This window comes from Lepisosteus platostomus, chromosome 5 (assembly GCF_059453375.1).
Source record: "Lepisosteus platostomus isolate fLepPlt1 chromosome 5, fLepPlt1.hap1, whole genome shotgun sequence".
Lineage (NCBI taxonomy): Eukaryota > Metazoa > Chordata > Actinopteri > Semionotiformes > Lepisosteidae > Lepisosteus > Lepisosteus platostomus.
Window position 1 is genome coordinate 17,844,598 of NC_142615.1, and position 27,831 is coordinate 17,872,428.

At 46.3% G+C, this 27,831-nt stretch overlaps 1 long non-coding RNA gene, 1 other non-coding gene and 1 pseudogene across 2 annotated transcripts; 2 read left to right on the forward strand and 1 right to left on the reverse strand.

Moving 5' to 3' along the window:
- The first annotated feature begins 4,517 nt into the window (after positions 1-4,517).
- LOC148664345 (U1 spliceosomal RNA) lies at positions 4,518-4,676 on the forward strand. The gene has a single exon (XR_015937823.1). It is a non-coding gene; the product is annotated as a U1 spliceosomal RNA (small nuclear RNA).
- Positions 4,677-5,299: 623 nt separating this feature from the next.
- Positions 5,300-5,417, reverse strand: LOC148664346 (5S ribosomal RNA; annotated as a pseudogene).
- Positions 5,418-23,062: 17,645 nt separating this feature from the next.
- On the forward strand, positions 23,063-27,279 carry LOC148664347 (uncharacterized). Its single transcript, XR_015936485.1, has 3 exons — positions 23,063-23,196; positions 24,164-24,302; positions 26,005-27,279. It is a non-coding gene; the product is annotated as an uncharacterized LOC148664347 (long non-coding RNA).
- Positions 27,280-27,831: the final 552 nt, after the last annotated feature.

The following is a 27,831-nucleotide window of genomic DNA, read 5'->3' on the forward strand; positions in this document are numbered from 1 at the left end:
GACGAGGAAACGGTTCTCCCTTACCACTCTTTTCTTTTGTCCTTCCGAAGGTGGATCCGCCCTGCATCTCTTCTCCCTCTTTCTCTTTCCCTTCTTGCTGGGAGTTATTAGGGCCCTTCCTCTGGTCAGCCATTTTGTCCGTCGTCCTGGCGGCCATCTTGTGGCACTGGTGCGGCTGGGGGTGTGGCCTTCTTTGTTCTCACCTCTCTCCCTTGAGACCAGTTTCTGCCGGCCGGCTTCCACCACCTGCGCAAACGAAGGTTTGTTTACCTTGCATTGGTGAAGGAGGTGTTCCTCGGCGCTGCATCCGTCGCACTTTTTGGCTGCCCGGCAGGTTTTTGCCAGGTGCCCCTCTTTGTTACAGTTGTGACATCTGACATCTGATGTCACACGTGTTCTCCTTGTGGCCGGACTGTCTGCTCTTCTTGCAGAAATCCGGCATCCTGGGGTAGTAAAGGTACCCCCTGTCGGCTCCGATGTTGAAGCGGGCCGGGACTGCTGGAAACCGTCGACGCCCTCTGGGTCCTCTTTCAGGAGGACTCGGTACTGGCGTTTGCCGTACCAGACGCCGCAACTGTCCCTGATCTCCGTCGGTTTGCCCACCACAGTTTCATACCTCCCTAGGTACACTGTTACCAGTTCCATTGGTACGTAGGGGTTGTATGTGAGGACTGTGATGGTCCTCTGGTTTGTCTTCCTTATAGGCTCCGGCCTGAAATCAGAGAAACCGGGGTGCTTACCTTTTTCTCTGATCATTTTCGTTGCCTTTTCATATGAGGCGTCCGTGGCCATGTAGGCCTCCATGTATCTCTCTGCCTTGTTGTCTTGCAGGCAGTAGAGATCTCCAGCCACCAACTGCAGGATCTCTCTCAGGAAGGTAATGAAAAAGGATTTCGCAGTTGGCATCGTCTCTGTTTTCTTGGTCCAGTGGAACCGGATCAGTGTCTTCTTGTCTGCCATCTGGAAAGGAGAAAAAAAAAAAGAGAAAGAGAGAGAGCAAGGTCCTGTGGAGAGGAGGGTTTAGCTGCTAAAGGAGCAGCGAGAGAGCCCTGGCCTTTGTCCTTGTGGGCAAAGCCCAGCTAGGTGCAGGCGCAGGAGGAGAGAGAGAGAGGGGGCGGATAGTGCTTCCGAGTCTCCAGGAAGAAAGCAAGCACCGCGGGCAGGCCACGAGTACCTACTCCCAGCCAAGAGGCCAAGGAGGCAGAGCAAGAGAAAGGGGGAGGGGAGAGGAGAGAGCAGAGAGAGAGAACGTTGCTGCCGGATCCCACCCAGCTCAGCTGCTGCTTGGCCTTAATCCCCTAGGCTCAACCTAGGGCGATACCAGCTCAAGCACTCTTCAGGATCTTCGATCGCCTTCTAGAACTTTGGAAAGACAGGAACTGCGGGCATGCCACTTGAACTTGATCTTAGCCAAAAGGCCGATAAAATTGGATTCCAGCTCACTGGCCCTGCAAAACTTAGTTCAAGACTTTAAACTCTCAGACACATATAGATGTATATATCCCACAACAGCAGGATATACATGGTCAGGGAGGAATAGCAGCTCCAGAATTGACTATTGCTTTGTCTCAGAGAGAGTGAAAGTTGTTGGGGTCACTCTTCAGCCTGTCTTCTTCTCAGATCACCAAGCTTTAGGGTGTAGAGTGGAACTCCAGGGCGGGACTGTCTTTGGCCCAGGCCTCTGGAAACTCAACACAAAGCTGCTAGAGAACGAGGGGGTAGTATCCCGCTACAAGGAGAAACTATCACAGTGGCTGTCCTTGCAGTGTCTGTACGGGTCAGTAGGAGAGTGGTGGGAGGAGGTGAAGGTGAGGACAAAGGCCTTTTTCATGGCTGAGGGAAGGAAGGCTGCTGCCAGACGGAGAGGAGTGCTAGCCAGGAAACAGAGGCAGCTGCAGCGTCTCTACACGATGCTGCACAGTGGCTTCGATGTGCTCGAGGATATCACCCTTTTAAAAAAGGACATCCGGAGCATAGCCGAAGAAAGTAGTCGAGGAGTGCTGTTAAGAAGCAGAGTGCAGTTCTTGGAAGAAAATGAGAAGTGTACTCGCTTCTTTTTCAGGAAAGTGGTAGGCTCCAAGTCTGTCATGGAAAGTGTAGTTGATGAGGAGGGACGAGAGAGAACAGAGCCGAGTGCTATCCTCTCCTGCACCGAGGCCTTCTACTCAAGACTGTACAGCTCTACAGAGGTAAAGGATGAAAAAATTCATTTTTTTACCTCAAAGCTAGAAAACGTTTTGAGTGAAGAAGATAGGGAAGTACTTGAGAGGGATTTGACAGTAGAAGAGCTGAGACAGGCTATGGAGAGCTTACAGAAGGGGAAAACTCCGGGTGCTGACGGGCTCCCAAAGAATTTTATTGCACCTTTTGGGATCTGCTTCAGGATCCGCTACTGCTCCTATTCGAGGGAAGCTATAAGACAGAATTGCTGCCTGACTCCTTAAGAGAAGGCACTATCTCTCTCTTGTTTAAGAAAGGAGCAAAGAATGACATAAAGAACTGGAGACGCCTCAGCCTGTTAGGCGTGGACACTAAGATCCTGTCCAAAGCCCTTTTCCTGCGCCTACAAAATGAAGTGGCCTCACTGGTAGAAAAAGAACAGACTTGTGGGATAGCAGGACGCCTGATGAGCGACAACCTGGCCTTGTTGAGGGATGTCTGTCTGTACTCGGAGGATCGCTCCCTCCCTCTGTGCATTTTAGGTGTAGACCTAGAAAAGGCGTTTGACCGCCTAAACCGGCAGTACTTAACATCGGTACTTGAGCACATGAAGTTTGGCCCCATCATGAGAAAGTGGATTAACCTGCTGTACACAGGTAGCAACAGCAGAGTAATGGTGAATGGCAATAGATCACGCCCCTTTGAAGTCTGTTCAGGGGTGAGGCAGGGCTGCCCATTATCCCCCTTGTTATTCGTTTTGGCTATGGAGCCCTTAGCCTGTGCCTTGCGCCAGGATCAGGCCATTAATGGGATACCAGTTCCTGGAAGTGGGGGAGGAGAGGTAAAGACATCTCTATACATGGATGACGTCACCCTGCTCCTCTCTGACAATGCCTCAATTAGCAGAGCTCTGCAGTGCTGTGATCGTTTCTCTTTGGCTTCCTCTGCAAAAATTAACAAATCTAAGAGTGAGATTTTTTATCAGAACTGGAGGGAGCCAAAAGAAGGAAATGATCTCAGGCTGCAAGAGAAGAGAATTAAGGTCCTGGGGGTGTATTTTGGAGAAGAGATGGGAACAGTAAATTGGCAGAACAAATTGCCAATCTTAAACAAAAAACTGATGCAATGGAAGGACCGAGACCTCACCATGACAGGGAAGGTGCTGGTCATCAAAGCCAAGCTCTTGCCTGTCTTGAATTTTCTGGTTTCTACCTTCCCAATCCCACACCGTGTTGCGGCGGTGGTGAGGAGATTGATGTTTCAATTTCTATGGAGTGGGAAGCAGGAAAGACAGAAGAGAAATAATGTACAGGCCGCTACTCTCAGGGGGGAAGTCTATCCCAGATATTGCTACGAAGCTGCTGTGCATTTTCCTGGCCTCTGTGCTGAGAGGCTTTGCAACAGCGCCTGTAGCGCGTACCTGGACTTATTTTTCCAGGCTCTGGGTAGGTAGGGAGGTGTTCAGAGTGTGGGGTGTCAGACCCAAGCTGGATGTCCCACTCTCTGACACATGCCCTGCAATTTATGGGACAGTTAAAAGTTTTCACCCAATTGGCCATATTCCCCTCCGAGATGTCAGCGTCCAAAAACTGGAAGATTTCGTTGCACCCCAGAACAATAGGCAGACCCCTGTGGGCATTTTAACATCAGCCCAAACAAGGACAGTGTGGAAACACACATCCTCTAAGTTTCTGTGCAACATTCACAGAGATTTAGCCTGGAGTGTCGTCCACCAGTGCTTACCGGTACGAACTTTCTTGTACCGTAGGGGCCTCACCCCCAGCCCTCGCTGCGTTAGGGTGGGCTGCGGCGAGGAGGAGACTGTGACCCATCTCCTGTGGTCCTGCTTTTTTGCTAAGGCCTTCTGGGCACAGTTTGAAGATTGGTTGCAGGCTCTCTCGCCCCAATTTACCCTGACCACTGCTTTCGTCATATACGGCATCTCTCCTGTCAAACTTCCTCCTGACGTGTTTGACAGGATCTGGGCCGTGGTGAACAGTGGGAAAGACGCCCTGTGGAGAGTGAGGAACATGGGGCTGTTCAAAGGCATCGAGGTCCCAGTCAAGGCAGCAGGTAGCCTGGCCCTGTTCATCACCCGAGAGAACTATTACCTCAGAGATCTGTGGAGAGAAGGGAGGGAGGAAGCAGAAAATCTGTGGGAAATAGAGAGCATAGGTCAATATCTCAAGAAACTAAGGAAAACATGATCATGTTTAAGTAAAGAATGTGATTTGCACCAGAAAAAAAGAAAATTGTTGCTATGTAACTGGTACCGTGTCAAAATGTAATGAGATGTGATCATATATACTGTTTTAAGTATGTATATTAATGTAAAGCTTTCTAATTTGTGATGTCCAGTATTTTTTTTGTGAAGTTCTTAAAAAAAAAATCGGTTCACCCAGAGCGAGGCTCGGCCATTGCACTCCGGCTGTGCTGACCCCTGCGAATTCCCCAAATGTGGGAATCTCGACTGCATAATTTCTGGTAGTGGGGGACTGCGTTCGCGCTCTCCCCTGATGTGCTTGGTCCAATATCAGATACGGAAGAGTTACGACATCACGAGCTGCGATAGGATCCCAGTTCGAAAGGAGTCGATGCCACTGCTGGTTCCCGGTTTCTTTTAGTTAGAGGTCCGGAGAAGCATTTCAAGCTGGTTACACTACTCCTTCAGGACATTCAATCCCTTTTCAAAGTCAGTCGTTTTGCTGTAGTCTGCATTATTTAGGCTGATTATCGAGGTTAGCCTTTATTTGGTCATGGGGGCCTCGGTACTGTATGCTAATTCTCAAGACAGTTTCACCCGTTTTCTGATTGCTAGGTTCTGTACCAGTGCAGACATGTCAAACAGTGAATGGCTGTACCTCTATTGTATCCGTGCTCAATGAATGAAATCAGTAATAAATGAATATATGTATAGTTATACGAAAAACAAGTGGTTTATCGACTCATCTTCATTTGCAGATTTAGAAGCAGCTTCGATATTCGTTTTACAAACGGGTTTTTTTTTATATGGGTCACACACATGCCATAGCAACAAAACATCTCTAGAGATGAGGCTATAGATCACCTTTCCATCCTCCAGGTTTTCCTCCCAAAGCATACGGCACCAACGGCGACCCCTGCTGGCCGAGAGAGCAAAAGCTTGAAAACCTGGTATTCTTAGGCGGTCTCCCATCCAAGTACTAACCAGGCCCAACCCTGCTTAGTTTCCAAGATCAGACGACATCAGGCGCATTCAGGGTGGTGTGGCCACAAGCGAAAGCCTTGGCGCCTGAGTCGCTACTTGAAGCTGTGTGTGGCTGGGGCTCTGTACCCCCCGAGCGGGACTGAAGGATCGTTCGTGTGCAACTCTTTGGAAAGGAGCCTCTTTCCAAATCGCATTGCGTACCTGGATGTTGGCGAATGTGCTCCCTTGTGTTGGCTTGTCCCGCACTGGAGGAGAACAAACAAACTGCACGGAGGAGCACAAGGCAAGTCTTCACAAGACAAAAACCTCCAGTGCACAGCACTCTGAAAACATTTCTGGGCTGTCACGTGTTTATTTCAGCACATAAAGCACACCAGTCCAACACGTCGGCCGGGCGCGCGGCGCCTCCGCCCTCTTGTGGCCTTGCGGCGTCAGAGCAAGAGGCTCCTTCTCGCTGCCTTTCCGCTGTGTTGCAGAGCCCCAAGAGGGAACCTGGAGCGCACACTTTGTGGGGGGTGGGGGACTGCGTTCGCGCTCTGCCCCCGGTCTCTTGCGCGAGTACTAAATCTCACGGCGCCAGCCAGCGGCCAGGAGACAAATACAATATCGCGGGACAGGGGGGCCTCGTCATTGATTGTTACATATGAGACGGGGATTAGGAGGAGACCCAGACTGATTGGTAAAGGGGAACACTAACACCAGAGAGAGACTCTTCTTAATGGCCAAGGAGGGTCGGGACCTCGGTTTTATGCCTCCCCCGAAGGACGGCGCCTGTTTGTGCAGCAGAGTGTCGCAATCAGGATGCTGGGGCATAAGAAAGCCACACAGACCGCAGGGTGAGCGCTCCCTACTGGTCCCAGTCACACCTCTTGTAGGAGCAGCAGCAACCTGAGCTTTTCCGGGGGGAATCTCCCATCCGGGTGCCGGCTAGGCTCACACCTGCTGGGCTGCCGTGGGTGAGCCCAGTCGAGAGTCGCAGGGTGAGATCTAGTCACCGGGGAGAAACGATACAAGCGAAGGATTACTCGACTCCCAGCACTTGAAAAGACCGACAAATGACTCGTTCCCACCGGAGCTGAAGGTACCTGCATGTGTCGTGTCGTCTTCTTCCCCCGCCCCGCTGTGTTTGCTGTATTGTCTTTGAAGCCGGCCCCCAAGACGAGACGGGCTGTTCCTGTGCCCCAATTAACACTTTACAGGTGCCATTCCCCGGCATTGTGGCCATTGTCGGTGGTCACACGCGATAAGATAAGGTGGAGGAGAGCGGGGCATGCCCAGCGCCAGACATTCGAGGAGGGGGCTGTGCGAGGTGAGGTGAGGTGCGACACGCCGGAGCCCCGAAGCTGCTAATGCGGAGCACTTGTTGAACTGGCATTGAAAGGACGTGTGCGCACGGAGCGAGCCTTCCCTGCGGCGGAGCGTGGAAACTTTCTCCCCGTGCTGCAGGAGTTGTGTGCGCTGCAGCGGTGCTGAGAGAACAGCACAGAAGGCAGCAGGCTCTGGAGAGCGGGTAAGAGACGGAGCCTTGTGGGCAGGCGAGCAGGCCCATTTTTTGGAAATTGCTGAAAAGGCTCCGGTGTTTGTTCGGTGCGTGGCAGGCGCACGACGCGAGCTTGCGTAGCGATTTGCGGGTCTGGTGTTATGCAAATGAGGCCGAATTGCATCCCGGGACATGCTGCGAATGCGCAATGGCGACTGCAGATGTGTAGGAAACGGCGCGCTCGTTTTCTCGTTTTGCCCACCCTTTTGAGTGTTAGTGTGGCGTGTGAGTGTGCGAAAGAGTGGGCCCAGCAGGAGGCGGTGGCGTGCGGGGCGAGGAGCTGGGCTAGGCTGCGCGCTTTGTGCTGTGGGTGCAGGCCGCTTGCAGGGCCTTATACAACTTATACTTACCTGGCAGGGGTGATACCTTGATCATCCTGTAGGTGGAGTAGTTGGATTGTTTTCTTGTTTTGTTAAAGCAGTGTTTGTTTTGCAGTTTACGAAATGGCAACTTTTGGATCCCGCAAGAATGCTGTGCGTTTTGAGCTTTTGGATGACCTCTTCATGGATCGCATGCAGTTCAGCAGAAAAAAGTGTTGCAGAAGGAACTTGGCTTTGAACCTCGGCACTTGGATTTCATCTTCGCTCTCCCAGGTCAGAAAGCATTTGAGGTTGTTTTTGCTACCTATCCTCTGTTTGAACGATGTGTGGATGTGTTTGAGGCAAAAAGAGGGAAAGTTCCTGCCCTTGAGAAGATCAACTTGCAGCCTCTGACACAGAGAGAGAGGAAAACGGTGCATGTTGTTATGTTCTCGGATCTGGCAAAGACGGAGGACATTCACACCTGGCTTAACCAGTACTGCACCGTCCACCATGGAACTGAGGTTAAAGATGTTGATGGTATAAAAACAGGAGCAAGGAAATTCGAGGTTCGCTTGCTACCGGACAGTGTAAATGGAGGCTTAAGGCACCTGCCCTCTACAATCCGGCTGGGCACCTGCAATGGCTATGTTTTTTATGTGGGACAACCAAAGGTGTGTCAGCGCTGTGGTGCTGTGGGACACCTGGCATCGTCCTGCACTGTGAAATGCTGCAAGACCTGTGGCAAACAGGGACATTTAGCCTCTGACTGTTCAATGCTGCCAAATTGCAATTTATGTGGCTCGGAAGGACACGTTTTTAAGAACTGCCCTCACGCCTACGCCAATAAACTCAAAATGAGAAAGGATGAGGCAGTGCTTGTTTCAGCCAAACCGGCCCGAAAATCCAAAGCAAGTAACAAGTCAAACAAAGAACCCTTGTTGGACAAAGACTCTCAGCCTCCAGCCAGGATCAGTCCTGCTGTGGCTCCGGGGCCGGTGGAAGAGAAATCCACTACGCCCCCACAACTGCAGACTGCACCAGACAAGCACGAGGGTTTGAAAACCCCCGAGAACAGCGAGGACCCCTCCCCCACTCCTGCTCCTCAGAATGAGGGCCAGTGTGGGGCCCCCCGGTGGAGTGGGTCCAGCGAGGATACCCAGGATTCAGCGGAGCTGCTTTTCTCAGACTCTGCAAGTGCTAGAGATGTCCTCCTCTCCTCCATCCAGTCCATCACGGAGGATCTGCAGCAGCTGGTGGGTGAGGGGGAAGAGGAGACTGGTGCATCGGCTGCACCTGTTTCCCCTCAGTGCTCCCAGGAGCTGGACTTGAGGAAAAGGAAAAATGACTCTGTTTTCTCCCCGAGCGAGGAGGAAGGAGAGCATGGTGATGGGGACAGCTGGAACCCCTCCACCCCTCCCTCTACCCCTTTCCTTGAAATGGACTCCGTGAACGCTTTTACTGCTGCCACCCTGATGAAGGCTCATTCAGAGGATGGCTGGCAGGAAATTGGTAAGAAGAAAAAGAAAAAGAAGTAAATCAAGAGAGGTATAAAAGCTTTGAAGATAGGTGGGATAAAGGGCCTTCTGATTGGTCAGGGGACAATAACAACAGAACCTCTGGCGTGGCCATTCTTTTCAAAGGATGGGCATTCAAATTGAAAAGTATTCAGAGGGTCATAGATGGCAGGTTGCTGTGTGTGGATGTGGAATGGGGGACCGTTAACCTGCGTCTAATCAATGTGTATTGTCCTACTGACGTGGGAGGAAGGGTGGAGCTACTCAAAGCACTCTCTCCCCTATTGTTATGTAGCACAGACGTGATAATGGGAGGGGATTTTAATTGTATCTTAGAGCACACAGATAGGCAGTCTAGCTCTCTGATAAAATTGGATTCCAGCTCACTGGCCCTGCAAAACTTAGTCCAAGACTTTAAACTCTCAGACACATATAGATGTATATATCCCACAACAGCAGGATATACATGGTCAGGGAGGAATCAGAATTGACTATTGCTTTGTCTCAGAGAGAGTGAAAGTTGTTGGGGTCACTCTTCAGCCTGTCTTCTTCTCAGATCATCAGGCTTTAGGGTGTAGAGTGGAACTCCAGGGCGGGACTGTCTTTGGCCCAGGCCTCTGGAAACTCAACACAAAGCTGCTAGAGAACGAGGGGGTAGTATCCCGCTACAAGGAGAAACTATCACAGTGGCTGTCCTTGCAGTGTCTGTACGGGTCAGTAGGAGAGTGGTGGGAGGAGGTGAAGGTGAGGACAAAGGCCTTTTTCATGGCTGAGGGAAGGAAGGCTGCTGCCAGACGGAGAGGAGTGCTAGCCAGGAAACAGAGGCAGCTGCAGCGTCTCTACACGATGCTGCACAGTGGCTTCGATGTGCTCGAGGATATCACCCTTTTAAAAAAGGACATCCGGAGCATCGTTCATCGTTGATGAACGACAGAGGCCACTCCGACCTCTTCTCGGTTTTCTTCAATGACTTAATAAGGATCTTCTTCACATTCGCCCATGCAGGGGAAGCCAGTTACACCAAAGCAAACGCAGGAAAGTGCAATTCAAACAGAGACCAGGAGGGACTTGTTTACACCCAGAGTGGTCGGAGAATGGAACAATGCGCCCAGCCCTGTTGCTGGAGCCGATTTTTGATGAGATCTTGGGCTCACTAAGAGGCCCCCACTGGATGCTAATCTTTCTGTTGTTCTTGCAGGTCCTGCGCTGCATTTGAGCCGACAGAGCTCGTCCTGGTCTGTCGCCACAGCCCAATTGCAAATGATCGGCTCCGCGCACAGAAGGAACGTGCGTTTGGTACAAGAGTGCATGAAGGCACCGGAAATACATTGGCAACAAATGATCGGTCGCTCAAGACCTCTGTGAAGTACAGGAGCGTGCAAAACGAGGCTGTTTCCGCCCAGTTTCGAACCGGGGACTTTTCAGGTGTTAGGCTGACGTGACAGCCGCTACACTACGGAAACCTGCAGGGACTGCTGCTTGTGTCTCGCTTGCGTTTCAGGCTGAGAAAGGGACTTTCACTTTAGGAAGGGGGCCCTGCAGAGAGGAACAGAGGGCTCAATGAAACAAAACGCTGAAACCCGGGATCAAACCAGGGACCTTTAGATCTTCAGTCTAACGCTCTCCCAACTGAGCTATTTCAGCAGTGCGGAGAGCACACACCCACCTGCTCCAGCCTTCCTGTGTTGCGGCATGAGCGCACCAAGAGGAGCGGGAGAGTGTTGCAGGAACGTCACTCAGAAGGAAAGCCATCCAGCTGTGCCCTCTGAGCTCTGTCCAGCGCATCTTCCTTGCATGGACTCCTGCCTGCGACGGGCAGGAAACAATTAGCAAGAACAGAACGACACCCCATGGGTGTCTCATGACCACACCTTAGGTTGTGACACGTGCAGGTGTGAGGGGTTGCCGGGCTACTTTGGAGCAGAGCTTGGGCGGAGGGGGGGCGGGAAAGCAGACAAAGAGGTGACACCTCAAGGTCTGCACGATCACAGCTCTCTGCCGCCCCAGGCTTCCGCTCGATAAGCTACTGGACACACCCGCCCCTCCTCACACAGACCGTGGAAAAGCCCCCGAGTGGGAGGGCTCTCTCTTCCTCCCAGGAGCTCTTGGACACGACGCACAGACAGGGCGCGGGGAGCCGCCGCCTGCAAACACGGCTCCAGGCAGGACTCCGCTCCGCAGGAGCCGCAGAGCAGAGGAGATGGGGGCAGCTTAGCTCCAGTGCAGACACCTGAGCTGTTGTTGCTGCGGACTCTGTCTTTTCTGTTCTTGGGGTAGGACATCAGGAAGCACATTGAAGCGCTGCGACATGCACTGTACAGATCCCGCCACTACTGGGCCCGATTTCCCCGGATTGAAACCAGGCGGAAACAGGCCCGTTTCGTTTGTTGCCACGCACACTGTTTGGGGATTCGCCTAGCGCTGTGATCGAACAGACCCACTCACCTCTTAGTGTGGCGGGATCTACACAGTGGATGTCGCAGCGCATCCTGCTTTCACTTCAATGCGCGTCCTGATGTACCCCGGTCTCCCGCGTGACAGGTGGGGATACTCGCCACTATACTAACGAGGAAGACATCGCTCTCTGCTTAGTGTGCAAAACACTTACTTGCAGCATTGTGGGTGCTGTGGTTTAAATGCTATTGGTTTGTCAACAGAATACCCCTATCCCAGTGCATTGTGCCACATTAAATAAACGCACGAGAAAAAGAGATTCAGAACGCAAAGCTGTGTCAGTGTTCTGTGTAAAAAATCGGTTTGAACATCATGGGAGCTGTTTTTAATAAGCTGCTGAGTAAAGAATATTTTAATCTTCCTGCTGTCAGTAGTATTGTGCATATAGTTGACTCTTACCTGAATGAAAACAGGACGTAAAGGAAGGGTTTCAGAATTCAGACAAAGCTTTATTCGCGTGCTTACAGTCTGAGTAATTGGAGACTGCGCTATTCTGTTGCCTATGGTCATATACGGGTTTTTCGCATGAAGCCGTATTGAACAGTATTTCTCGCGTTGTGAACTTGTGTATACAGCGGTCCCCCGGGTTCCAGTTAGTGCATAATTACGCATCGATGAAAAACCGGAGATTTAAAAAAAGATAATTAGCTCACTGATACTTTGATGTAGAGGCTGTGGAAATATCCACATGTCGTGGTCTTTAAAATACATTTGGTTTGAAGACGTTTTGTGCTTCCGTTGCGAAGATATGGACAAAAGAATATTCGTGCTTGGTCAAACAAATGTCATATAAACGAAAAAGTAAAGGCTTAGAAAGCATTCACAATGTATTTTATACACAAAGCAAGTATTCTCGCGATTCTAAGAGGTTTCGTGTAAACGCTACAGGCGTGCCAAATTCATTTTCGAACTTCAAGCTAACTTTACCCGGTCTGGTACCGTAGGTCACGTAGTTTAAAATCCCAGTCATGTTTTTTTTTCCTATCTTGTAGTACATAACGACCCATTTCGGACTATCACAAAGGGCTTGATTTCGTTAAATGCATGTATTCATTTCCTTTCTGGAAAACTTGTATTTCAAGAAATTCACACAGCTTGCGAGAAATGAAATTCAATTCTTGATTATCAGTGCAGAAGAAATATTACCAGCTGGCAAAAAAAGTTTTTTTTTAACCGGAAAGTCGTGATGCGAGACATAGACCCACCATTCCGTCTGTGTGGCTCGTTCGGTTGTTAACTGAAAGGTTGGTGATTCGAGTCCACCCAGGGACGGGTTTCTTTTGCGATGTAAACATTGTCTTCGCAAAGGTCGATTGGATTTCTCAGCGAAACCTTAACCAATTTAATTTTTACAGGAAATGTGAGTGCTTAACACGTGTCAGAATCACCGGGAAATGTCCAGTTACTGTATGCCCAACATCGCAACTCCCCAGAAAACCAAATTCACCCAAGAAAAAGTCGAGTCGTCATTTATACCCCCGTTGCATCCTCTGCTGAAATATTTTAAAAATACAATGCAGACTTGTTTAAGAACTTGCAAGCTTTGTTACATTAGCACCGTGCATTTGGACTTCGATATTTTGACACATTTACTTTAATTTTAAACATAAATACTGTACAATCTATTGTAGTTTTGTTGTACTATTAAAATATGTTAGCTGAGGATGCAAAGGGGTGAAAGGGAAAGGTCAGAGGGTGTAGTAACACCAAGGTTAAGTTTGGTGGAGGTGATAAGGGTGTTGATGGTTTTTCTCTGTAGAGGATTTTGAGTTTTTTATCCGTCTCTGAAGTGAGAAACTGGAAGAGTTGGGAGTTGAAGGATCTGATGAGGTTAGTTATGAAAGGAAGTTGATGTGGAGCTGTTAGCCGTAAAAACTCCTTAATGTCTTTGATGTTGTCATCAGCGATAAACTGCACTCAGCAATGATAAAAAAAAATTATCTTTGCTTACTGCCCTGTCTTTCTGTCACCTGAAGAAGGCTCCACAGCCAAAACATTGTGATTCTTTTCTTCTCTTTTCGGCAGGAATAGTCCTTTACTTGTTCCTTTGCAGCTTACGCATGCTGACGCAGCTACCCACCCGATATCTAACATTCTATAATCACAACTATGAATGTCCACTTTGGGTATTTTTTCCATGCTTATTTATTATTATTATTATTATTTATTCTGTCATTGAAGCATATTTTATGTCATACTGAAGTGTCATAATCACTGAAAAAATATTTTTTTTCATTTAGAAAGTAAGAAAATGATAAATCACTAGGAATTGCATTTAGCCTGTTCTGATCTAGATTTTCTATATACTTTAACATGCCATGGTCACAATGTCACAACTCATAAATGAAACAGTGAAGTGTTGTAATTACAAATGTACGTAGTGCCGGGACATTGAGATGTTTTGGTAATGAGGAAGGAGGGACATGCAATGTTCACAGGGTCAAATTTATAAAACACTACAGTAAAATTTCTTGTATTTCGGGATTATGAGAGCCTGTTACATTGTGTCTCACACCTCAGTGTCAGAATTGTGAGACATTTTTATAACCAGGGGTAGGTTCATAACAATAAGCAGAAAGTGCGATCATCCTTTGCTCATCCTCGGTTAACCATATATTCTCATATGCCATGTTCTGAATGTCCCATTTAAAACTGCTATATTAAAATTAAGACTTTTTATGATCAGAAGGCAAGGTTGTGGTAAATATGCATAAAGTGAAAGTGAACTTATGTTTTGCCTTTGTCTTGTTATTGTGAGTTTTGATAATTGGTTTTCGATTTTCTGAAATGTGTTTCACACAAAAACGCAATTTGGATAGTCACTACTTATATATTCCCCTTTACTGAGGATATGTACAGTAATCCATCCCGATTAGTACTTTTAAAAATTACTGTAGAGAGCCATCAGAAAGGGAATGAAAACTTGCATTAAACAAAATCAAGCTGCACGTAATCATCCATAGTGATACATTTTGTAAGACAAGACAGGAAGAAAGACACTGCTGGGATTTGAATGCAGAATCTCCTGTTTAATAGGAAAACACTTTAACCAAATCAGCCAAGATGCTGTCAGAGTCTTAACATCATGTCTGCGTCAGTGATTCCAGCTGACTATCGCTGGAGGACAGTTCACTGTGAACAAGTCAGCCTGCATAATGAGGGGGAAGAGACTGACCTCTGCGATGCACTATAGAGTTACACTAACCTTCTATCCAACTGTTCTATGCTGCATTCTACCCTAGTGGTAAATATTGGTTTCCGTGCGTGTAATATTCCTTTTTTTGTCAAATATTTGCAAGCATAAATTTTGCTGTTGAAAATAACCCTTGTGGTTTTCAATGTTGTGATCCTTTTCCCCCAATGTCACCAAAATTGATACATTGTGCTTTGGCAATTCTTCAGGCGATATTGTTTAGAGGAGCTCAGTTGAATTAGTTTGCGTATATAAAGTATTTCTTTTCCCTTTAATCCTTTAAAACATATTACATTTTCAAAACATTGTATCTTTCTTCCTACTTATTGTAGCGGCAATGCTTGTTAATAAGACAGAATTAAGTGTTGCTGTGCTTTCCCAAATGAGGCCTCATTTCTCTCTTCATCTCTGTGGTGCAGCCACAGAGAAGCTATTCAGGCAGGCTGATTTAAAGATGTTTTCTTTTGATAAGGGACAGCTCCCAAAGGGGGATGCACTTAGCTAAGCCTGGCTATCATGATCAATGGGCATCCATTGGCGCCTATCTGTCTAGGGAGTGCCAGATGGACATCTGGACTGCATTCCTAAGTGTCAGGAGTAAGTGACTCATATCTCACCTTGATCAACCAATCAGGGACTGGTAGGGCCAAGTAACCCACGTGGGACTCTGATGCCCATGGAACTTTCAGCCAATCAACGAGCTGAAGTTCCTCCAGGTAAAAACAGGCAACACAGAGAGCCTGTAGTGTAGAATTCTGTGGACTTTTCTAAAGGGAATTCAAAGGAGAATTCCAGGGCAGGACGGCCCAGGAGCAGAAGGCTCCCAAGGGCAGGACATTCTCGCAGCGCGCCTCCTGACCATCCTGAGACTCAGCCCGGACAACCACGGAACGGCCAGTGTGTCCGTGTGCCAGAACTTTCCTTTGTTCTAAGAGTCTAGAGCGGAGGTTGCCAGAGAATAACCAGAGGATCCACCCGAGGTTAGCACCAGCAGCAGGCCTCGTGAACAGGTCGGAACTGTGGACAGCTGAATCACTATTCAGAACTAGCTCTTCATCAGGAACGAACTGGTCCTCTTCCTGACTTGCTGGGACCCACAGTCATCTTTTCTCCTGTGCACAAACTTTGCTAGTTAAAGCCAACATTGAGCATCAGCAGCGCACCGTCGCAAGCTGCACAGCACAGCCTGGCACGGAGCCAGAGAGCGCGGATTGGACAACAAGCCTCTTTGTGCCCGCAGGAGATCTGAATCCCCAGAGATTGGATGAATATTCAACTTCACTGCATTACAGCTCGAGAATTCAATTGTTATCCCAACCAGTTGATATCAATTTAATTCCTAAGAGTTATGTACTTGTTTTGAGTATCTGATGTAGAAGTTATAACCAAGTTCACTTTACGAAACGGTCTAAATGAATGATATACTGAACGTATGTCCTCTTGATATATGTAACTCTTTGTAACTGACTGAATATATACCTTTTGTATTCTGATAACCCTCTCGATAAGATGTGTTAGGTTTATATGCATATTCTATGTATTAATAAATGTATCCTCGTCTATTAGTACCTGTGTGTGTGCGTTGTTTGAGTTATATCGCATGGTTGGATTCTAAGGCCATCAAAAGAATCATTTTGTGATTTACTGCTACAATTAATAATTGTCCCAGTAAATGCCCAAACCCTACAGAACTGGTGCCTTCAGAGAGCACACTACACTGGAGTGGACTGTTAACACTGTAGGAAAACCGGCTCAGGGACGCCAAATATGTAATCATAGTGGCTCTCTGAAGGCTCAATAAACTTATCAAGAAGGCTGGCTCTGTGTTGGGGCTGAGCCTTGACCCCCTGGAGGTGGTGGCTGAGAGGAGAATGCTGCCCAAGCTCACAGCCATCATGAACAACACCTCTCATCCGCTTCATGGGACTGTTATTAGGCAGCGGAGCACTTTTAGCAACAGACTGCTCCAGCTATGGTGTTCAAGGGAACGTTTTCCCAGGTCTTTCCTCCCGGCGGCTGTGTGTACAGTATAACGCTGCCCTAGGCTAGGACTGTCAGCCCTTCATTTGCTCATCTATGGACAGCATGTTGCACTATTGTACTTTTTTAAACACTCAATCTATATTTACCTGTGCATATTTTGCGCACACCTATATATTTATTTTATGTTTATTTTGTATTACTGTATGTATTTTAATTTTTCATCTATTCTGATGTTTGTTTTTGCTTGTCTTGGGCTGGGCTGTTGTAACACCTCAACTTCCCTTTGGGATCAATAAAGTCTTATCTATCTATCTATATGTCTACTGTACTCTATCTGTACTGTACTGTATCTGTACTGTCTCAATATCTGAACTATAACTATATGTCTAATGTACTATATCTGTACTGTATCTGTACTGTAGCTGTATCTATAGATATATTCACTAGATCCATATTGTATTTATTTTAAACCTGTGTGCCTGAAGCAGTGCTTTGCAGTACCAGTACTGTATCTGAACTGTCTCAGTATCTGTACTATATCTATATGTCTACTGTACTATATCTGTACTGTATCTCTACTGTAGTTGTATCTGTAGCTATAGATATATTCTCTAGATCTATATTGTACATGTATATATTATTATTGATATATATTGTATATTTGAAACCATTCCCAGTACCAGGACTGTACTGTCTCAATATCTGTACTACATCTATATGTCTGCTGTACTCTATCTGTTCTGTATCTCTACTGTAGCTGCATCTGTATCTACTGTATAAATATATTCCCTTAATTTTAAACCCTGTGCCTGTAGCAGTGCTGTGGTATGTGTGAGTGGTGTGTGTCAGTGTGTCTGTATTAACCCCCCTCTCTCTCTGTGCAGTGTTAATGTACAGGAGTGTCCAGTCAGTATGTCTGTATTTACTCCTCTCTCTCTCAGTGCAGTGTTAATGTACTGGAGTGTCTGTATTAACTTTAACATCCTAAATTTTCATTTGTCTTAATTTAGACTGACATTTAGCTTTTAGGTTTTCTCTATCTTTTGTTTCTTGTCCCACAGAGCTGTTTAATTTACATTACTTGATGTATATTTTAAACTTATTGCACTTGCCCTATTATTGTGCTTGGAATGGCTTAATTCACCCTTTCCTGAATGTCTATGAGAAGCAGAGCTAGTGCTGTCTCCGGTGCGATCTTCTGCAGCTGAAATTTCACTGTTTAAACAAATGAGAAATCCGATTACTCATACATCTACTTATTCTATGTAAACACGAAGTAGTTGTTCTCTGAAAAGGCTCTTTTTCTTGTTCGTTTTGGAGACCTTGATGAAACTGATCTGAGATGTTAAAAAGCATTTATCTTCTATTTGTATTTATGCCCCTGAACAGTCACACGTTTCCAACATTCCTCTGTTTTTTGAGATTTTAACTTTATATTTAGGCTCAGAATTCAGCCATAAGTCTTACAGTAATTACAAGCAGTAAATACTGATGTTTTGCTCCCCCTGACCACAATAATATATTTGTATCATTGCTGGGATTCACTTTTTTCTCTCTGGCCCGCTGCGATTGGGACATGGAATGGTTAAACATGGCGCCAGAAGGAAGGGTGGGGGTCTTCCTGCTTTTGTAACTACAGTAAATGCCAGGAAAGGCTTAAGTGATATACAGAGCCAAGTAGCAGACAGTTGCAGAGAGCCTGGCGAGTAAATTTCACTTTGTTGTTGATACTTACGCTTACGAAACTCTTCCAAAGAGTCATGTGACAGATTTTTGGCCCTGGTCAGTTGGTTAAATTCAACAATCTCCAGCATGTTAACCCTCCTGGTGGAAGAATTTTCACCTCGACAGTTTCCCAAGGCTTAGAAAGCCTTTATAAATATGCTTAAATTTTCACATGGAAAACTCTGGAACCCAGGTCTTTATAAAATTCAGATTTTGGTATTAATATTGTGTATAAATAGTAATGGGTGGTGGGGTGGCTAAGGATCTGTGCTTGGGCTGGAAGGTTGCCAGTTCAAATCCCACAGCTGGCAGAGGAATCCTGCGTTGTTGGGCTCCTGAGCAAGACCCTTAACCCCAGCTACTTCAGGGGCACCATATAAATGGCTAACTCTGCTCTCTGACCCCAAGCTTCTCTCTTCCTGTCTGTGTGTCTCATGGAGAGCAAGCTGGAGTATGTGAAAAGACAAATTCCTAATGCAAGAAATTGTATAGGGCTAATAAAGTGATCTTATCATTCAGCACAATTTATCTTGGCAGTTCCCTTGCTTTTCCAGATTTCTGTCACAGAAATTTTAGGATGTCTGTCTGACCTTGTCAAAAGACTAAAAATGCCTGAGTGCATAGCTCAGCAGCACCAGGTACTGACGAATTTCAGTTTCAACAAACAATGTCCTGCTGTTCACACCACAGGCAGAGGAGCTAACAACAAAACGAAAGAAGAGTTTCACAAATCAAAGAAAGGTTGTGAAAGATCACGGGTACTGTCTGCTCCATAAAATGCTTGACTTCACCTTGGCAGGACTTTCATGTTTGCTCGAGTACCTATCTTGTATCACACCTGGTTAAAGGTTGAATATGATGGTAGTCCAATTAATAATAACAGACAGATAGAATGTGGTTTCATATAGCACATATATGAAATTCCTTCCCTGTCTCCTATAAGCACTTTTTTATGTGGTACTAATTTATACTAATGATAAATTATTTGCTAAGAAGTCAAGTAATTATTGTTATGAATCATCCCTTCGAGAGACTCAGAGTGAAAGACAATTTCTCACAGAAACTCCAACTCCCCCAGACTGGAGGACACGGGTGAGAGAAACGGCCAGCATCGTCATCATCATCATCATTATTATTATTATTATTATTATTATTATTATTATTAGACCAGCAAAGGAGGGTTGTCACGGGGGGTTTGGTTGGTCCGGTTTCCATGACGACGGGCCCGCTGACAGTCCGGCGGCTCCGATCCGGATTCATTCCTCTTCAGTAAAAATCCACTGCAGCCTGACAGCAGGTTTGACAGGTCAGGTTCGTGTGGGTCTGCGGGTTGAACTGAGGACGGGAGAGAGCTGTCGGTGCAGAAGCACACGAGTGGACAAGAGTTGACATTGAAGCGCCGGGTCGTGTTTTTTATATAGCGCCTTTAAAGGTGGCTTCTCAAAGCGCTTTACTGAATGACAACAACAATTAATAAAAAAATTGATACAGGATCAAACACAGTTACACTATCAGCTGCAGGTCTCCCAGGAGTTAAATAATAATAACTAAAGGTTATAATAAACATTAAAGGTTTGTTCTTGCTGAAAAGAGAAAACATAACGTTTCGGCTGTGGAGCCTTCTTCAGGTGTGAACTGTATCTATAGAGACATGTCTCTCCTCTTACCAGCAGGGAATAAAGCTGTTACTTGTTCAAGTGTACAAGAGCTGACATTAAAGCGCTGGGTCATGTTTCTATGCCAGGAGCTGTTACTGAGGATCAGCTGGGAGTGTTGATGTACAGTACCGGACCCCTCTGCTTGTGAGGAGCTGACAGGTGTGAACCTGCTGTATCTGGCGAGCTGCTTGTGTACTACATTACCAACAATACCCAGAAATGGAGGGTGGAAGTGAGGTCGATCAAGTAAAGACACACGAGTATTCACATCCCTTCTCCGAGTCTCTCTATTAATAAAAATACAAGAGCATTGCAGCAGGAATTGATGGCAGCTTCTATCAATGACGATTTGAAGTTTGCACATTTTAGTTATTTTTATTATTGTACAGCTCTTGGGTTCACGTGGGTATGCGCCCTCACTGTTGCCACCTCAGATCAACCCCCCACCATCAGGAACTCAAGCCTTGGACTCCAGCATCACTCAACAGGGACCCAGCCAGTTGAGCTAAAGGTAGATCTCCCGTCAGCCCGACGGCTGCGGTCCCTGCTATTCACAGGGAAGGGCGGTGACGTCACAGCGCTGGTAAGCCGGCTCGCACAACCTGCAATTTTGGCCGTATGCGTTTCAGTTAAACATGTCTGTAGAGAGCCATCTACAGGGGAAAGGCGATATAACATCACAGCAGCAGCATTTAAGGTGGAACGAAAAACGCAAATAAGAAGCCAACTTCAGCCTCGTGGGGGAGTAACAGTCAAGAGATGAAATCTTTTTCTAATAAGAAATAAATAATCAATTTCTGGAAGGAACAACTCATTTTAAATTGTTTTCTTGAGAGTGAAGTAACGGGACACTTTAATCAGAAAGTGTTGCTGTAAAAAGCGAATTTCCCGGTTTTTATACTCGTCCAGAAACTCTCCCCTAAACACACGTTCTGTCTAAACACACGTTACAGGACTCCCGTCTCATGTGGAGACACATGTGGGGTCTTGTCAGGGCAGAAGTCCCACATTTTAAACCAGTTTAAACTGGGACTGGGTACAACCCGGATCAAGACAAGAACTGAGAGATTCATCAAGCACTCTCTCCCACTGGTGTCCTTTTATATGTCTCTGTCCTGTTTCCTAAAAAAACCCACTAATACCCCATGTAGGAAAGAAGACTCGCTCATCACTCCCGTTCTGTCCCGGTGTCTCAGTAACTGGGACTGAAGCAGACGGAGAGGAGACGCGCACTTCCAGAACTTTCCTTCCCGCTCGGTTATTCCTGCTGAGCCCCAGACGGACTTTTCCCCTCCTGAGGAAAGAACATCTTCCCACACAAACAGCCCGTTTCTCTCGGAGACACCGGCAGCCCACAACACCCACAGCACAGGGAGCGTTTTTACCAGCTGTGCCGCCACACGGGCAGCAGGACTCCCCTCGTCTGCAGAAACACCAGGGAAGAGCCTCCGCCATCCCTCCCAGCCCACAGGAGATTCCCGCTGGAAGGAGCTGGCGAGGGATTCCCAGTCATTCCTGGGATTTCCAGGAAAGAAGCGGCTCCTCACCTGGGACTAAAACAGCCCTGAGAGGAGCTCGAGCGCTCAAAGTCGGAGTGTCGCTTAGCAACCGGCGCAGCAGCGGTATCCGGAGGACGAGCCGGAAGCGGGTTTTGGCGCCAGTTTTTCTCTTTTATTATCGGCTCATGAGAATAAAGTCAATATAAAACATAAAAGTCAATTTCTCTCCCTTATCTGTCTGAACATAAGAAAGGTTACAAACCACAGACACAGACAGGACACTGTAAGAGTAGGGGTGTTGACAATGACACATACAGTATGTATAAATATAAAAAAAGTTCTGACTGCTGGTCAGTACAGATCCCTGGACACTGTGTGTGAGAGTAGGGGTGTGGACCTCAGAGTCCTGACTGCTGGTCAGTACAGATCCCAGGACACTGTGTGTGAGAGTAGGAGTGTGGACCCCAGTGTCCTGACTGCTGGTCAGTACAGATCCAGGACACTGTGTGTGAGAGTAGGGGTGAGGACCCCAGTGTCCTGACTGCTGGTCAGTACAGATCCGTGACACAGTGTGTTAGTGTGGAGGTATCTTCCTTTTTCAAGTTTCGCTGTGATATACTGAAATACTTCCTCAGTTTCTGTTCCTCTTTGCTGTTTCTTACCCTGGTCAAATACTCAGCTTCTCTATTTAAGTTGAAGTAGTATTTCAGTTTGTGTGTGTGTTGTTTAGTGTGTGTTGTGTTTGTGTGTGCTCCAGTGGGTAAGGTTGTGTTGTATGTCTTTTGCTGTGATTCGACTTTGATTTGTTTTGTGGTGGTTGTTGTTCTAAGGCATGTCACTGATTCACTGAGAGGATAGGAACTATTCCCCCTCAGTTCACCTGGAAGATGGAAGGAGAGAGAGACTGTACTGAGTCCTGTCTGTAGGATACCCATTACGACAAGCACACAGTGTATATAAATGAGATATTAATGAATCTGTACTGTTATAGACTGTACTGAGTCCTGTCTGTAGGATACCCCTCACAACAAGCACACAGTGTATATAAATGAATCTGTACTGGTATAGACTGTACTGAGTCCTGTCTGTAGGATACCCATCACAACAAGCACACAGTATATATAAATGAGATATAAATGATTCTGTACTGTTATAGACTGTAATGAGTCCTTCTATCTCAACAAGCACACAGTATAAAAACGATTGTAGCTGATGTAACATCTAATCATGATATACACTAGATAGATACGATTTTATTGTCCCCTGAGGGAAAATTTTATGGACACCCAGCACTCCTGTACATTTAAACAGAATGGAAACAAAAAAAGAGAGAAGAAAAGAAAACCACAGCACATTATTTTATTACAAAAAATAAGAAAAATATTGCACATGTACAGTATAACACATAACAACATGTAACATGTATAACACGTCACAAAACATATCTCACTCACTCATGTGTTTATTAAAATGCAGATTACATTATATCGAAATTATTTATTTCATTTAAATTTGTTTGCTGATATAATTTATATAATTTAATAACTGCTACACATGCACAGTTAAAACAGAGCCTCCGTATAGACACACCTGTCAGCTCTCCTACCGTTTTATCTCTACTATAGAAGTCCCCGCATTTATTGGAGCCTCGGTCACCGCTAGTACACGGCAGCCCCACAGAAGAAACTCTTCACAGTGGTCTGGGCACGAACACTCGTGGAACCCGCCCGTCTTCTCCGTGGACATGGTTTCCCTGCGAGAGCCGGGCGAGGCGGGTCCTGGACGTGCGAATCTCTCAGGCTGCAGAGGCGCCTATTCTCGCAGTATTACGGCGCGCCGGTGCCGTGACTCGCTCCCGGCGGTGCCTCCAGTTCCTCCGCATTCCTGAGTGCCGGTTCCTCCGGTTCTGCTCATTTCATGTGAACTGCGCTCGGACCTGCGGACCGGAGCGGGTTAGAGCGCCGGCACGGCCGCTCCGAAGGTCAGGAGAAAATTCTGAACTTTTCTCTCTTCTCACGGTGTGTCGGTTTAGCGAGAAATTATGGATTTTCAGTTCTGAAATCGAGAAAGTGCTCGAAAATCACGCTTTCAGGATATACGATCAGCTCCTGAAAGCTCATCGTACATCGAAGCCTGTTTAAAGCATATCAGTTTCTTTTAAATCGTATTTAAATCCCCGAACAATTTCTCTCTCCTGATCCGTGATGCCTGGAATACAGCCTTGGGACAAAATCTAAAACAAAAACAGCACAATTGATTCTTTTTATACACAGGGTTTATTAATATACTTCCTTAATTCTTTGCAGGTAAATTAACAACGCTGAAGTGAGAACATTAATAATATGTATCTTATATAGCGCCTTATATTCCAGAGAAAAAGTCCACACTGAGAGGAAACAGCAGAATTACACAGGGGCAGTGAAATTAAAGCTCTTTTATTGAAGAAGGTTTAGAGTCTGGATGTGAAAGACTTCAGGGAAGTAGACTCTCTGATGTCCTTGGTGATGTTTTCACCTGTTTCTCTAAATACTACTTGTTTCTTTTAAACTAATTTTACATGCTTTTCCCCCAGTAAGAGTGTTTGTTTGATGCACATATAAAATATTAGCTCTTCTTAATACAGGCACATATCAGAAAACACTGACTCAGTGTTCCAGGTTCACAGGAGAAGTGGCTTTTTCATTCCATTTGTAGTTAATAATTGTATTAAAGACACAGCTTGTGCGATTTGCCTCAGTTACTTTTAAAATATCTGGGTTTTCTTAGTCTTTCACCTGAAGCAACTTTCATTTGTATTGATTGACAGACCTGCCTGTTACTGGAACAACACGAGTCACATGAGAGTTTACTCATGAAAAGTATTTTAATGTTTAATGCTTCCTGAGTGAATAGATGCGTTATGAATTTTCCTGGCAGTTTATTAAGTTTCGTTTGTACTGATCTACCAGGTGGCGCCAGAGAAGACTCTTCCTCACCCAGGTGAGCTCACCTTTACCTGAAGAGAACAGGAAGTCTTTCTCCTTCAGGTCACCAGGAAGAGGGAAGGAGAGAGAGAGATGGCATCTGAGAGCTCAGCGCTCAGCCCTGGTGAGATGTCTCTTGTTCTAACTGTCAGAGTGTCGGTAAGGGAGTCACTGAAGGTCTCTTCTCTGTCACAGAGCACAGCAGCAGCTGGAGAAGTTTCTTCCTGTCTGCTGAGAGTTTGTTCTGTCTGTCAAACACACAGGGTCTGAACTAAGAGAGAGGAGCTGATTTACTTTCACTTTCTCTTGTCAGCGATCGGAGATTAGTACTGTGAAACCTGAACAGGAAGGACATCATATATTTCCCCTGGTTTGTACTAAGAAGTTAATTTACAGTAAAAACAATTTAATTGGTGTAAAACCTCAGGTTCACTAATGTATCTGCAGGAGTTTTAAACACGGCTGATATGTTCAGACATGGTTGTTTCCTGTTTGAAACCGGAGCAGCAGAGAGACACGCAGAATATAAAAAGAGTCTTGCCTGTTCGTTATTTAGTCACTGATGGATACAAGGGCCAGATGTGACAGTAGCCAGGGAATTTCTACTTTCAGTGTTTGAACTTGAGTCCCCAAAACTTCTGTCCTTGTTTTTTGTTTTCCTACTTCTTGTGTTCAGAAAGTTGATGACCGGAGAAACTGACCCATAGCTGTAACTGGGATTTTTATCACCTCAGACAAATAAAACTGTTTCTTTTTGAATAGGTCATTCCTCATGTTTTTTTTTCCTTTCCTGAGCTGTACTGTCACCTTGACCTGATTCTTCCACTCCATCATGAAGGAGGTGAAAACACATCTCTGCTGTACAGAATTTCAACAGCAGGACGGACACAGCATCTCTGATCAGCTGGCTGTTCTACACCAGTTAACTAATTAAAACTTAGTACTGTGAAGAGGGCCTAGACACTAACTCCATTTTTCCTTTGACCTCTGCCATTTCTTGACTCATCTGTCCTGAAATGATCATCTATAATGTGAATCTTGGACACAGGTAACATGAACAGATGTAGCTTCACATGCATAGTTTGACTGGCTTTGGAAATCCGTGAGAATATTCTGAATTTGCTCTCTGATGGAAGAGGTGAAATCACACCAACACACTTCGGGGCTTGGTGACCTGTGGACTCGGTCATTAACTATCTAATACAAGTTCAATACAGCTTGCATGTGAAAGAATCCGACAGGTGGTGTGGAACTCCGAAGTCCACGTCAGGCCCATGACTTTCACACTTTTGCACCATCAGTTCTGCCCTTTGCTCATCTCACCCTCTGTTTCTGTATCTCGGCCTCGCTGGTGGTGAGGCACTGTGTTCAATCAATGAGCTCTCTGAGGCGGTGAACAAGTTGACCTGATCTTCACCAGCAGGGGGTGCCTGCAGGCAGTGAGAGGTTTCCACAGGTTGGGAGTTTTATCTGTCATCTGCTCTTTCCTCCCTGACCGGGTGCTGTGAGCTCGGGTCTTCACACAAAAAGGAAAATCTTGCACTTCCTGTGCCTCTGCCATGGTTGGGAGACATGTTGGTGTCACAGTTAATAGCTGAGTAAACAATGAGGGGGGAGATTGAATAAAATAAAGAAAATAAAGAGAAGGTGGGGCAGAGCTTAAATTTCAGCAGGCATCTTGAATTGGTCACTTGACCCCCCATATATTTTAGTAAAAAATAGAACAAATCATCTACCATCAAAGGACATGTGTCTAGAGAGAGAATAGATACAAAAATTGCATGTGTGATAAAAATTTGGTAATCTGTGATCTTTCTCTCTGACAGGGGAGCAACAGGCTGATTCCCATGAGGCACCACAGTGTCTCTCAGAGATCAGGATCATGCTGCTGGGGGAGAGATGGTCTGGGAGGAGCTCGGCAGGAAACACCATCCTGGGCAGAGAGGAGTTTGACACTAAGAGAGGAATGGAGGAATTTGAGAAGAGACAGGGTGAAGTAACTGGGAGGCAGGTCACTGTAGTTAACACACCAGAATGGTATTTCTGTGTTCAGTGGTACTCAGGTGGACAGGAGCATCCTTTCGAGGACACTCTAGACTGGAATAAAAAGGTGATTCAGCCCAGTGTGTCTCTGTGCCACCAGGACCCCACGCTCTCCTCCTGGAGATTAATCTGGACTCAATCACAGACCACTGGAGATCAGTGGAAAAGCATCTCAATCTTCTCAGTGAGAGAGTGTGGAAACACACAATAGTGCTGTTCACCTGGGAGAACACACTTAGAAACACAACCATTGAGCAGCGCATTGAGAGAGGAGGGAAGGAGCTCCAGTGGCTGGTGGAGAAATGTGGGAACAGGTATCATGTTCTCAACAACAAGAACAGGGGCGACCACACTCAGGTCACAGAGCTCCTGGAGAAGATAGAGGACATGGTGGCAGGAAACTATGGGCTGTACTTCACAACTGACATTGAGCAACTACACACTGAACCAGAAAAATATATTAAGCAAAAGGAGGAGAAGAGACAGAGAGAGACAGAGGGAGGGGGAGAGACAGAGAGAGACAGAGGAGTTGAGACAGAGGGAGGGGGAGAGACAGAGAAGTTGAGACAGAGAGAGGAGGAGAGACAGAGAGAGACGGAGGAGCTCACACAGAGGGAGGAGGACAGATAGAGAGACATAGGAGCTGAGACAGAGGATTGAGGAGAGAGAGAGATGAGGAGCTCAGACAGAGGTTGGAGGAGGAGTGAAGCAGGAGAGAAGAGGAGCTGAAGGAGAAGATGAGAAAGACACTGAAGGAAGAGGAGCTGGAGAAAGAGACAGAGGAGCCCAGACTGGCTGTCAAGAGGAGAAACAGTAAAGAATTCAACCCTCCCAACAGTGAGTGTGATTGAAGCTGTATTACTGAGTCACTGATTTTACTGGTCATCAAACTCAGAGATTCAACCATCTTGTTTCCTGTTAGGAATTAAAATAATACTGTGCTCCGCTCTGTACTGTATTACTAACAGTGGCACACAGATGTGTGTCTGTTTAAATCCTCTGTGCTGTAATTGAACTGTTTTCTATCTGGATGATTAGATTTAATCCATCACACAGCAGCTCAATCTCTGTAATATGTTCCTCAAGACTGTCTGACCAACAATCAATCAATAATCTAGGCTTATTTATCAATGCACGAACAGTACAGCACACAGCAGTGTTGTCGGCATTGAAATGCTTTCGCCGCGAGTTGGTTAAAGGTTCGGTAAGAGGGATAGAAGTGTAGAAGGACAGGAATTTATAGGGGTTAACATTAGGATACAACAGATTACACAATTGCAATTTACAGATAGTGCAGAGGTAACACAAGGATAGGTGGTATTTACAGATGCAGCCATTCAAAGTGCGCGGTACAGACACGTACCGGAGGTAATTGGCTACTGCGTCACGCATTGTGACGCACGATGACGCGCGGTACCACGGTGCGTGATTGGTTGACCGACAGGGGCACTCGTGGTCCGTTGGTCTGTCGTAGAAAGATTTACAGTAAACGTCTTTACTGTGCCCGTTGTAGTATTGAATATTTATATGGAATTTTACCACTGAAGGGAAATCTTAGTAGCTGAGCATAAAAAGAATAGGAGCATACTGTAACGCGTGTGAAGGCCATA